This window comes from Peromyscus maniculatus, chromosome 4 (genome assembly GCF_049852395.1).
Source record: "Peromyscus maniculatus bairdii isolate BWxNUB_F1_BW_parent chromosome 4, HU_Pman_BW_mat_3.1, whole genome shotgun sequence".
NCBI classification, from domain to species: domain Eukaryota; kingdom Metazoa; phylum Chordata; class Mammalia; order Rodentia; family Cricetidae; genus Peromyscus; species Peromyscus maniculatus.
In genome coordinates, this window is record NC_134855.1 from 34,036,351 (window position 1) to 34,050,853 (window position 14,503).

Genomic DNA, 14,503 nt, shown 5'->3' on the forward strand with positions numbered 1-14,503 from the left:
CAAAATAATTCACAAGACCAGTCACACATATTCTAATTGTTAAAAGAATTTCCAAAGCGAGCCAACACTCAGAAAGGGAAGTAGACCTCCTTTTAGAAGGAAGGAGCTGTAGAATCACAGAGCTTTTGAAATATTATGTGAAAAAAAATGAACTCATTTTATAAATATACTATGTATATATTTTGTTTATCATGGTGTGCCAGCACACAGATCCTACCAGAACCATAGAAGAACCTCAGATATTTGTTGCACAAGTGAATATGTTTATACCCCATTGTGAGGATTGTTTATATGAAAAATAAGATTGTTTTCCTTCCAGCCTCTGTCTTTTCAAAAATGCACAGGTTCAGAAGTTAAACCTCTTATTTCATATATTTTTTTAAAAAATTTTTTATTAGGCTTTTTTTTTTTTTTTAAAGAAAAAACCATCAAAGAAAGTTGAGAGAAGAAACAAAAAGAATTTAGGGATACCTACATTTGGAGCTGATAAGTATCTTTGTCATTTGAGACACATTCAAAACTTCTGGTGTTTAGCTCTTGGGATTGGATTGAGCAGCAGAAGTTGGCGTTGGCGTTCTACATCTTAATCTCTGATTCATTTCCTTGCCACCTTTCAAGTAAAAGACTAAAAATAAATTTGAATGTTTGTTCCAATAAGTAACTCACATTTGTATTTTACATCTTAAGGCCATTAAGCATGCACTCTAGTTTTGTTCAGATTGTTTGTTTAAAATATGAATCATCAGGAGTAGGTAGAAATCAATGAACATTGATTAGTTCTACAAAACATTTGAAATATAACCTTAGAAGCAAAATGTCACCTAATTAGTCATATCAATTAAAAGAAAAATTCCCATGCACCTCAAGGAATAGTCACTCATCCACTACTGTGCCCAAGTTTCATGAAATGCCAGCAACTACAAATGTTAGCAGCTTTCTATTGTCAATAAATATTTTTCATTTTGTTTCAGAGTATGAGGTTTTTATTACACTTTTTTAATTTTTAATTTGCTTGTAAATTTCATACTGTTAATTGATATTTTTCCAACCCAAATCTGCAAGGTTCCATAGAGGAGTAATTATGACCCCTATTATTGACACAGTGTAGGAATCGTATAATAATTTCTATCAAATTATTTATATGCCTTTTAAAATAAGAAGTTTTCTTCCTAATCTCACGCCAAAATTTTCATATAAATTTTACTCTATTATTGAGATTTAAATGTAAAAATTTATAATTTCTGAAAGGCTTGGCCTATCAAAAATATATATTTTGTGACTCTTCTAAAATTTACTTACAAAACAAGTTCTTAGTTTTCCTATTAAATATTTAATACTTCTCACCTACTGAATTTGAAAAAGCAAACTTGAATTTTACTACTAGAAATGTTACACAGAATCTGATCTTTTAACTTTTCAAATAGGTAAGAGACACAATTCAGGTATTTTTCTCTAAAATTAATTCTAAAATAAAAATCAAATTTGATGATGGAATTACATCCCATTTGGCAGATTGCCTGTCTTTCATGCATTATGAAGTCCTGGAGTTCAAGGCTACCTGGGATAGGCTGCCTCAGACAAATGTGTTTTAAATTAATACTACATTGGAACAGTGATCTTTAACAGCCAAATGGCCAGCCAAAGATCTTCCTTTCCTATAATACCTATTTTTCTAGTCGGTTATGATTTTCATAAATGATAAAGTATATATGTACATATATGCATACACATAAACAGAAAAGGCATTTAAGAAAAATAAGTTCTGGGTGGGAGCATTCTAAAGACATAAGGTTTTACATTATGTCTTTGGAACATTGAAACAACTGTCTTTGAAAATTCGCCAGGTGAAATTTGCCACTAAAATCTCACTCCAGGCTTCCCTTAGTGCTCTGGTTCTTGTGATCTTTAAAAGAATATAGATGTGGTTTGACCTCACAACATAGTGCAGAAGATAGGTAGGTTTTATTACAGAGTCTTGAGAATAGACACTGGTCAAAGACACCATTGGCGTAGAGCACACTCTTAAAGAGGCTAAGATTGGGCACTAGCCAAAGAGGCTCCTATGCTGGTTAACATCTTAGGTAGCCTTTGTACTACATTTTCTAAATTCTCTAGAACTGACTACTTTCTCTGCAGTAAATTTTCCTAAGTGATAAAAAGGTCCACTTGGATAACACTTAACTTAGAAAACTGTGCTATGCTTTTTATTTTTATTTTTTTAACATGAAAGTCTCAGGCTAGAGAGGAATCTTTTGACTTTCAAAACAACTGACAATGTCATGTCTTCACCAAGAGCCAGAGAAATGACTCAGATCCCTTCCTGTAGTTTCAGTTCCTGGTGTTAGTGATCATTATGAGAGAGTAGATCATCTCCATGACACCCAAACCTGCTGACAGATAACTAGAACTTAACAAAAGATGCAAAGGCAACAGAAAATTATTCAGGAGAAGGGAATTGAATGTTTGCACTGTAGGGGTCAAGCTGCCCTAGGGACAGTTTTGTCATGATGCAGAATAACAATAATAAAAGAATAATAATGATTAACAATACAATATAACTTAATCTAGTGTCACAAAATATTTGTTAAGATAAATAGAATGAATATTTTAATAATAAATTGTACTATTTACTGATAAATTAGAAGCCTTATTTTTTTTTATTTATGGATGTTTAAGGGTCTTTGTAAGTATTTTTCCTGAAAGCCCAAATCCTTAAATGTGTAGACATATATGACAAGTAAACATCTGTTTCCACTTTAAAATGCTCAAATCAATGGAAAATTTGTGACATAAAAGCAAAACAATGACTGAATTTTAGGGCAGGCCAGATCTCTCACCTCTCCAAATGACAACTCTTAGCTCTAAGGTAGTTTATTCTGTTTTTGTTATTTTAATATTTCGGTTGTATTTGATAACCAAGTTTAATTTGCAACTTTTTTTCTGAAATATGCATATGCATTTGAGACCAGCTATCTAGAGGTGCACTCAAATTCCTGTAACTTTTAAGATCCTGATGAAAGAAGAGTTGTGAAAATACTGCAGTTTAAGCACGCTAACATTATAGGATTTTTTTTTCCCAACCCATCTTAAGAGTCAGAGTGGCTCAAATAGAAGCAGTAAAGCTCCATAAAATAGAGGAAAATCTAGTAAAAGTAGAAAATTCTGATTCTACCACTCTGTTATTATTCATCCTTCTTAAAGTCTTCACCTAGTGCCTATGGTGAGACATTTTGCACAGCCTTGATTCAGGGAGGGACTTGCCTCAATTCAGTGTACCAGGCCCAATTCAATGTACCAATGGGGGATGGGTTGGGAGGGGAAGGCTGGGGGGTGGGAGGAGGGAGGACAGGGCAATTTGTGGTTGATATGTAAAATGAATAGAAAGTCTCTCAATTAAAAAAAAAAAAAGGAAAAAAAAATGTCTTCACCAATTGCAGAGCCTAGCATGAGCTTACAAATGGTATACTCTATGTTAGAGCTCCCTCCTGTGGCTCCTCTTAGAAATTCATATAGTCTCTATGAAGAAGCACTCCAAATTTCACATTTTTACTATACAAATGAAGTAGGAAGACTTCAATATTCTGAGAGGTATTGAAACACAGTTTCTAACATTGATTTTTGTAACCTGTCAAATGTAATAAAATGAAGGTTTTTAAATTAGCAAATCATGATCACAGACTTTACATCAGCAATATGAGAATAAAACTTTTTGTATTGTCCTTAGAAGAAAACTAGTTTTGAGGAGGTAAGCAAATATGTGAAAGGTAATATAAAATGTAATAACACACTAGTTTATTTTTCTTGTCTGTACTGATGAGAAATGTGTGTTTACGGGTAAGAGTTATCAGTACAATCCTTAACGATATCTATCTATCTATTTATTTATTTATTTATTTATTTACTTGCTTACTTATTTACTTATTTTGTACCTGATATGAAGCTAAGTGTCTTTTCTGTTGGTTTAATGAGAAGCACCACTTGCTCCAGGTATTATAACCATGATCCTTTGCTGAAGTCTGGATGGTAAAGCTGTCTTCTAAAGGGATAGTTGTATCTGTCCCCTCAGGTATTACAGTATCACATTGTTTGTTTTACTTACAAAATTGGTGTGTTTAATAGTACTGAGGGACTTAATAATACCAATGAAGCCTAGTGTTTGATGACCACCAACAAAAAGAATTGAAAGGCCTATATGATGTACCTAATAAAGGAATGGAATTGTCAATGCTGCTGGGCCCCAGAAGGATGTAAATGCTTTATTCCACAGTACAGGCTATCTTCCCAAATGGAACATTTTTAAGGCCACTTTTCTCCTACCTATATTTTAAAAAAATCTGTTTCAAAGATAACTTGAGGTCCAGGTCTCCATGACTTCCTTTAAAAAATGACCAATTAGCCTATCTCGTAGTTGAATTTACAAACTAGTCTAAGACACTAGCTGTTGTCCCATGGCTCTAAAGTTGAAATATTTAATTTCATGGCATGGTGGAGAGGTGTTAACTTGATTCCATCTACAATTTATTTGTAAAGAAACCAATTTTCATGTTACAATTTGTTTCTTCATGTTATTAAAATTATAAGGAAACTTTGAGGTCAGTTTATGAATCTACATAACCAGTAACAGAGTAACATCAGTGTCTATGCCATCTTCATAGATATCCTCACTTAATTGATTTGAACCATGTTGATATGTCAAGGGGAAAATGTGTCATGAGGAAAATGTAGAGACAAAAAATGCCCCAAAATAAAATTTCAAAAACAAAAAGAAAAAAAATCCAACCAAAGAAAATCTCCATCTGCACTGATGTCTCTCAGGAGAAACACAGTGTGAGAAACCACTGTTTTATGTGATGTAGAGTTGTATACATCAGTAACTTGTATAGGTGCCTCCTTTTTTATAAGACTACTTCTGTTATGGTGTTGAAGCTTTGTTGCTTTGTCTCCATGGCAAATCTGTGGATGTTTCAGGTAGATTGCAAGATAATAGAGATGATTCTGATATTATAGCCAAGAGACTGGTTGGCCAAGAGCATTCTAAGAATGGACAAGTCCAAAGTTGTTGTTACAGTATGGACTTGTTTGTGGCTACTACAAAACTGGGAAAGTTGGGCATTTATAGAAGGTTTTTGTTGTTCTTCTTCTTATATTTGAAACAAAGATGTGAAGACAGGAGCCTAGATCATGGAAAGCAACAAAAAGTGGTGTATTATTCAGTGTTCTCTAGAGGAACATAAATTATAGAATGAAGAGAGGGAGTAGGGATTTATTAGAATGGCTTGCAGGCTGTGGTCCAGATAATCCAGCAATAGCTGCCTATGAAAGGGAGGTCCAAGAATCCAATGGTTGTTTAATGTGTGAAGCTGGATGCCTCAGCTGGTCTTCAGTAGACACTGGAATCCTGAAGAAGTAAACCCTAATGCCAGTGAAAGAATGGACTTGCTACCAAGAATGAAGCAAGCAAGCAAAGAGAGTTTCCAAAAATAAGCTTCCAAACTTCTTTCTTCCATGTCCTTTATAAGCTTCCAGCAAAAGGTTGTGGTCCAGATTAAAAGTGTGTCTTCCTACCTCAAAAGATATGAACTTAAACAGTTGTTCTTTCCACCTCAAAGATCCAGATTAGAAATGGGTCTTCCCACCTCAAATGGCTTGTTTGGAAATCCTTCACAGGTATGCCGTCATTTGGGTTTTAGTTAATTCCAGATGTAGTCAAGTTGACAACTAAGAATAGCCACAAGTCCACCCTTTGTCAACTTGACACATAATCATATCTCCTTATATCATGCTTAATTTCCAAATAAAAACAATAATCAGTTCATAATTTTGCCTAACATAAAATAGCTAATCTATGTGCAATGGATAAACTCATTATATATTTAATCAGGTTATAATTACACCTAACATGATAAAGCTATCCTTTATACATCTGCAAATAATTTATAAATTTATAATAGATGGCAATGTCTCTTGAGGAATAAACTTTTAATATCTCCAACTTAAATATGATACCCACTGATATTCTCTTAATTGAATCACATGATAAAGAGATCAAGGAAGGAAAACACAAATATCTCTACAAACACATTCAAAATTCAAAAAACAAAATAAAAAAACAACAGAAACATGTCAATTATAATCCTCATTTCTGCAACTAGTCATGCGGATTTAGCTGGTATTTGTAATCACCTTCTTCTATTACCCATTCTGTATTTCCTCCACAGCAAGCACCTCAGGAGGTCTTGGCTATTTTCCTGGAGGAGTGAGTCATATCTTCATTTCTAACAGATATGACTAGGTAGGACATTTTAGTTTGTCATAAAGCCTGAACAAAGATATTTTAGCTTCCCAATGACATGGTAACACCAAGTGATGTCCTGAAGGATCTCCTGCACTCCAGACCAAAATAATCTTTCTTACCTCCCTTGTGAAGAAACAATCCAATTTCTCCTTGATAATCTGGATCAATCATCCCTCCTAACTCTGTTATTCCTTTCTTAGCCTGTTAGAATAAGGGCATCAAAAGCTAAAAGTGGCCATGGGGAAGTCTAAACTTCCTGTTCAATTAAATGTTTGCTGTGGCTCCTAGAAAAAACCACTCTCCCATCTGAACCAAAATTTCTAGGCCAGCAGAACTTAAAGTTGTAGGAAGAGGAAAGAAAAAAAAATTAATGGGTCACCAGGAATAATAGTAAGTGGACTATTTCCATTCCATCACTTGACTACTGGAACTGTGGATCCTGACTTGGGCAGAAACTGCACCATATATTGGACACTGATTCAAAGCATTTTTTTTTTTTTTTGCCTCCTGGAGAACGTTGCCTCATTCCTCCAGGCTACTGTCACTTAACTGGCACAAAGATTGTTCCTTCACAAGGCCACCCCATCTTTCTGTTAGCCTTTCTTTAGAGAGGTAGGGAACATAACAAGTTTGGGTTCCATGATCATACTGTCATTGTTGCACTTCTCTGGCTGTGAAGTGAGTTTCATGGTCAGACACAATACTGTGTAAAATATTATGACATTGAATAAGGTCTTCTATAAGTCCATGGATGGTGGTTTTTGTAAAAGTATTATCTTCAGGAAAGGCAAATTCAGAACCAGAATAAATATCTACTCCAGTAAGGAAAAAAAATGTCCCTTACACAGAAGTGGTTCAATATAGTCAACCTGCCACGATATCACTGGCTGGTGACCCTGGGGAATGGTGCCATACCTGGGGCTCGGGGTTGTCTCTGATGTTGACAGATCTGGCACTCAGCAGCAGCTGTAGCCAGGTCAGTCTTGGTGAGTGGCAGTCCATATTGTCCAACTCATGCATAATCTCCACCACTACCACCATGGCCACTTTGTTCATGGGCCCATTGAGAAATGAGAGGAATGCTGGAGAAAGAGGCTGACTATCCATGGATTGGATCATTCTATCCACTTGATTATTGAACTTCTCCTCAACTGAAGTCACCTTTTGGTGAGCATTTACATGAGACACAAGTATCTCCACACCCTTTCTCCATTTGGAGAAATCTATCCATATACTTCTTCCCCAGATGTCTTTTCCACCAATTTCCCAGTCATGTTCTTTCCAAGTCTTTGACCATCCAGTCAATCCATTGGCTACATCACATGAGTCAGTTGAACAATCATACATCTAGCCATTTCTATGTCCAAACAAAATATATAACCATGTGTACCACCCAAAGTTCTACCTACTGTTAATTTTTTCCTTCACCAATGTGTTTCAAGGTTGTTCCAGAAAGGGGTCATAATACTATAGCTGTCCACTTCTGCTTGGTGTTGGCATAACATGCAAAATCATCAGTGAACCAGGCCCTAGTCTCTTCTCCTTCAATCAACTGATCATAGGGCATGCCACATGAGGCGATAGGCACATGCTTGGCAACAGACAAGATTGTAATGTGAATAGAATCCATGGGCATTAACTTTTCCACATAATTTGATTGTGTGTTCATTCCTACACAGACCCAATCATGTATAGTCCACTTCCATTTGAAAATAGATTGCTTCAGTTCACACTCACTTTTGGCTCGTTAGGTATATTAGTTGGGGTTCTCTAGAGAAATAGAACTTATAGAATGAATGTGGGGGTTCCTACAAGCATCACAGCCAACAAGGAAACAACCTGGGTGAGGAAAGAATGAAGTTCATTTCCACTCAACTTACTTTGTCAGACCATTGTTGTTTCAAATTCCTACAGTCTGACACCAGGTCGTTTATTTTAGCCATATTTAAGCACAGCACAATTTTCAAAGAAAAATTTCTGTTGTCAATTTACTCAGTCCCATATGAACAACAAAGCTTAAGACATGCTTGCATTGAAACTCTTTACAAAGTACATGGTTTCTTCCATAAAGAAGGTCTGTTGACTCAGAAACAATGCTCAGCCTCAGGAAGATGACTGAGGTAAACAAAAGCCTGTGGGAATCTGACTTGGTCTGGACTAAGCTAACATAGAAGTCATTTGGGATATTAATGTAAAGTACAAGTAACATCTCTTATAAGGATGTGTTTAAGGGATTTAAAAGCAATGCACAAGATATAAAGGGAAAGGGTCTGGGATAAACAAAACGTAAGTTCTGGGGATATGAGTGAAGGCTGGCTTTACAGATAGCAAAGGTCCACCAAGTTGTAAACTTCATCTTTCCCCAGCATTCCAAAAGGAAGACAGATGAACAGCTCCTTCCTTTGAAGAGATAAGCCTGCATGTTTAACTTTTCCTGGTCTCTCCAGTACTTGCTTGTATGCAAAAGGATGTCCTGCCCTCTATCCTCTATGAAGGAAATATATATTGTATATATAATATTTAAATATATATATATATATATATATAATTTTTATTAGAATGACTTATAGGCTGTGATCCACTTAATCCAACAAAGTCCAAGAATCCAGTAGTTGCTCAGTACATGAGGCTGGGTGTCTCAGGCGACAGTATATGCTGTAATCATGAAGCAGGTTCTAATTCCAATGAAGGAATGAATGGACTTGCTAGCAAGGAAAAGGCAAACAGGCAAAGAGCAAGAACATCCATGTTCTTATATAGGCTTCTAGAAGATGATGTGGTCCCAGATGAAAGATCAGTATTCTTGCCTCAAGATCTGGAACAAAGTCATGTCGCTTCTTACCTCAAAAGTCTGAACTAGAACTGAATCCACCCACTTCAAGCCAAGCAAAAAAAAAACTCCTTCACAAATGTGCCCTCCAATTTTGGACTCCAGTTAATTTCAGATGCAGTCAGGTTGACAACCAAGAATTGCCATCACAGTGGGTCAGATAATACCCAGCTCATGATGGGCAATTCAAGTCACATGATAACTTAGTAGCCCACTGTCAAGTGTTCAGTTCCTACTAAGACCCAATAGGAGGCCAAGAGGTGTCTTTCAAAGGGAGAATACTTGTCTGCAGGTGATGATAATGCCTTACTCCAAAGTCCCAAAGCCTCTTTTGTGATTCACCTATAGGAGCCTGCCAAAGACTCCAAACAGCATCCCTATCTGCCACTGATACCTCAAGTACCATCAGGTTTCTAGATCATATAGTCCAAGTGGTGGAACATCTTTGATCTTTTGAAGAATCTTCTCCTGCGTCAGGACCCATACAAAGCTAGCAGCTTTCTGAGTCACTTGTTATAGGTCCGAGTTGGATTTCCAATTGAGGAATGTGTTGTCTCCTGAATCCAAATAGGCCCACTAAATATTGTACTCCTTTCTTAGAGGTTTGGGGTGGGGGCAGGTGCAATAGCTTTTCCTTCCCCATAGAAGAAATGTTTCTACATTCCCCACACCACTGGACCCCTAGGAATTTCATTGAGGTAGAGGGCCATCGAAATTTGGTTGGATTTATTTCCCATCTACTGACGGGCATATCTTTTACCAAGGATTTCAAAGTGATACCTTCTGTTCACTTGACCCAATCAGTATTATGTCATCAATATAGTGAACCAATGTGATATTTTGTGAATGAGACAGATGATCAAGAATCTTTTAACTAAATTATGACACAAAACTGGAGAGTTAATATATCCCTGAGATAAAATTAAAGGTATACTGCTGGCATTGCCAACTGAAAGTAAATTGGTTCTGATAATCCTTATGGACAGACAGGTACCAAGGAAAAGGCATTTGCTAGAACAAAAGCTGTGTATCAGTTCCCAGGAAATATGTTAATCTGTCCAAATAAGAACACCACATCTGGAATGGAACAGCAGCTGCAATCAGATTCACTACTTGATTGAGTTTTTTTTTTTTTAATTAAGAAACTGTCATTTGCCATGATCCATTTGTATTCTGCACTGGCCATATAGGGGAGTTAAAGGGAGATGAAGTGGGAACCACCACCCCTGCATCTTCCAAGTCTTTGATAGTGGCACTAATTTCTTCATTTCTTCTAGGGATGTGATGCTGATTTTTGAGTCACTATTTTCCTTGGCAGAAGCAACCTTAAAGGTTTCTGTTTAGCTTTTCCAATATAATATCCATCTCTCCACAGGTCAGGAAACCAATGTGGAAATTCTGCCAGCATTTAAGTACATCTATCCCAATTATACATTCTAGGACTGGTGAAATAAACACAGGGTGAGTTCAGAGACCCTCTGGACCTACTGTGAGTCAGATTTCAGCCATAAATTACACTAATCATCTGACCTTCATAAGCCCCTTCTTTAATTGGAAGGTCACAATGATTCTTGGGGTCTCCCAAAAACAGCATCAATACAGAACCTGATTTCAATAGACCCTGGAACATCTTTTCATTTCTCCCTGGTGTAAAGTTGCCCTTATTTAAGGTCATAGATCCTTCTGGGGAAGGATTGGAGAAAGACTAACAATGAAACTTTTAGATTTAGGTATTTTCTCAAAGTCCTTCCTCAGGGCAACCTGGCTGTCCCTTCATTCCTGGTGTCTGGGTCTACAAACTAGGTCAAGTATGGAAATTGAATCACATGCAGAGATTCCATTCTACCAATATAAAGTGTGGTCCAGGTTAAAGGTTGATCTTCCTACCTCAACAATTCAGTTTAGAAGTGTTTCTTACCATTTCAGACGATTTAACTAAGAAAAATATCCCTCACAGGTGTGTACAGTCATTTGGGTTTTAGTTAATTTAGATGTAGTCAAGTTGACAACCAAGAATAGCCATCACAAGTGATGAATCATACATCCTGACAGACTCAACTCTAGAAAATGCAGCTACCCCCATATCGTCACCCTGCCTCCTTAGTTGATAGAGCTATATACAGGTGGTAGCCTGCCCCTTTAAAACTTCCCTAGTGGTTGAACCATGAATACAAATTAATCAGTGATCTATTAGGAAGCTGGGGTAGTTGGTAAGACTAGAAGAGTCACAGGGACTCCAGAAACCAAATCCTTTGTATGTCTCACCTGAGAAGTACTGCTTTACAAAGAGACTAGTCAAAGGTAAAATAATTGGGAGGGACTTGGCAAGCCAGGTTTTGAAAGACCAAGATTAAAATGATGTCTCATCCACTTGCAGACAGACCTGTATTTGGTTAAGTTTACTGGAATACCTACGATTAAGGGCTTACTCTTACTTTTATTTAAATATCAAAAGGAATGAGTGCGTAGTTTAGTTGTGTTGCTGTCATTGTTATCCTACCCACCAGAGGCCGAAAGAAGCAGTAGGAAAATTATAATCATCCTAGTCAACATTTAACTACCATCCAGGGACATCAACACTATAATGCCATAAGAAAAAGATAACGTGGTTATATAAGGTGGTGTCTAGAACACACACACACACACACACACACACACACACACACACACACACACACACACACACACATACACACACCTATTTCCTTTAAAAGACTGAAACAGAAGACAGTCTTTTTTTTTTTTTAATCAAAGCTTACTTACTATATTTACTTTCTATTATTATAGGTCATTCTCCCTGGGGCCTTATGTGCTAAAAGCCTCTTTCTACTCCATCATGTCTTACTGTAGAGTAGCTATCTAAAAATACATTGAATATTAGTCAGATCTATTAACCAGATTTTCTACAGCTGGAGAGTTGGCACAGAGTTTCCTTGTCAATCAGCATTGAGTCTCTTTGTGGAGATATCCAACAGATAGATTACACAAATTGTTCATCTGTCTAGGTCTGGAATAAGAGGGTGATAATACTTGTAATATAAGGCAGGACTGTCAGGAGGCAGCAGAACAGGGCAATGATGACTTACCTTGAAGCAGGATTGTGTACGTGTTACAGTCTTTCACCTGAAAGGGCAAAGTTGTTGCCTTACTGTGAAGGAGTCAATTCCTAAATATAATGATATGTAAGAGGAAAAGACAGTAGGTGGGCCTCAAATACAAAAAGATCACCATATCCAGCTTTTGTATAGAAATAGAAAATGGAGATAGCAACTCACAGTGATAGTCTCAGTCCAGGAACATGTTAAGACAGCTCCTTAAACCGATTGGCATAAAATAATTATTTAGGGAATAAAAGGAGAGATATTGTAAAATTATATGAAAGAACTCAAATGAGCAATGATCTTAGCTACTTACAGGCATCTGGAGTTGTTTGCAGCTTTATTTTATTTGAGTCATGGCAGAAAAGGAAGCAAATACCCAGGAAGTTCTCTGAAATAATCATTTGAGTTTACTAGGGATAGAACATCCTCAACTCTAGTCAGATAAATCCATGGTGACAAGTCTTATAACTTCATTGCATTTGGAAATGCAAGGAATATGTGATAGAATCTGTATCAGACAGTTTTGAGTGCCTTTTGTTTTGTAGATTTTTTAAAACAGACTCAAAATGATGATCAAAATGATCCCAAAAATGTCTTGAATTGGGCTTATCCTAATAATCAGTGTCAACTTTGCATATTAAAGTCCTTAAATCCAATTAAGACAGATAACTGTTAACAACAGTCTTGAAATTTTATCATTCAAGAGAATCTTGCTGTATGGGTCTGTAACAAAGACTACAAGGACCATCTTGAGCCACTGAGGAAGATGGGTCTTATTGTTAGGAGTGACAAAATTGCCCCAGACATCTCAAAGAAACTTAAGTAGGTTTGATTTTTAGACTTATACCTTGCTAGAAGGGAAATGAAAGAACTGGTTAGGATTTGGAAGAGTAAGAGAAAATATATGTATCTAATTTACATATAGTCACAGTATCATTTCTGTCTCTGTAATTAAAACATCCTGACCAAAAGCAACCTAGAGAAGATATAATTTATTTCATCTCACAATTACAGGTTAGATTCTATGACTATGGGAAAGTCTAGGCATCAGGAGCTTGAGGAAACTAGTCACATCACATGTACAGTCAACGACAGAGAGAACTGAATACATGTATGGTTCATGTTCATCTAGCTTTCTCTGTCCATATAATGTCCAGAACCTCACATGTTCTTCTCACATCACTTAAAGTAAAAAAAATTAGTCCACTTCAACTCTCAAAGGGCATGTAACCTCCTGACTCGTTGAAATCCTCATAATCTATGAACAAAGGACATCTGTCATTTTCCAAGCTTTCCTTGAATGGAGGCTGGCCTCACAAAGGAGAGAAGGACACTTATGCTTCCAGTGAACCCCCATATTGTAAAATACACATAGCCCTGGAAGAAGTCTATAACCCAGTGGCCTTGGTCAGTCTGGGCTGGAATGTTCGGCTGACTTCAATAATAGCAGGAAAGAATCCTTTTACTCAAGGTTGATTGGGTACCTTGAGTTGAATGGGACAGCTACCAGACTGAGCTCTAAAATTTCCAGAGTTAAGCAAGTAAAAGGATTAGGTGATTACTATCAATTGTGCTTGCTTTTTTCCATTTTGTCTTTGCATGCTCCTTCCAGTCCTCAGGTCTTACTTTTGCTTAATAAAGACTATGAAGGTCACGCCTAACAAAATATAGGAGGGAGATTGGGTGCCTGGTCTAGTTTCTGAAGGAGCTATCCAATAGTCAGAGATCCTTGGCTTTAGTATTCCTACAGATGGTTTCAGCTAGCCCAGATTAAAAGGAGTAGGACTTTAGGATGCTTCCTGTGTTATTTCCTCTAGCCTTTTATGGTCAATTGTTTTAATACTTGCCTTTTCTCTTCCCTCTGATAGACAAGTATTCATAGATTCTAAGTGAGCCATTCCTCCTCATATCCTACATTGCTGGCGTGAAAAGATCAGCAAGGCTCCATGGAAGGCATAATAACCTCGCAAACCTGAGTTTGGGTTATAGCATCAAACCCATCTGCCCAGTTGCTTGCTAAGTATCAGAGAGTTCCTTTGTGTGTATATTTGGTGATCAGGTTGGCACAGATATCTTGCCAAATTAGGCTAAAAGTCATAGTGTGTCCTTGAAATTCTCTAATGAAGGTAGAGAGGTCTTAACTAAATGACCCTCGTTTGGATTGTATTTGGGAGCAAGTCAGATATTAGAAAGAGATAATGTATGATTTTTGTGTGCCAAAGTCCCTCTTAAAAAAGAAAAATATTTTTCACATGGAGGGGGCACAGTTTTTAACTC

At 36.8% G+C, this 14,503-nt stretch overlaps 1 pseudogene; it reads right to left on the reverse strand.

Annotated features, from left to right (window-relative positions):
- Window positions 1-6,694: 6,694 nt before the first annotated feature.
- LOC102911546 (uncharacterized) lies at window positions 6,695-7,964 on the reverse strand (annotated as a pseudogene).
- Window positions 7,965-14,503: the final 6,539 nt, after the last annotated feature.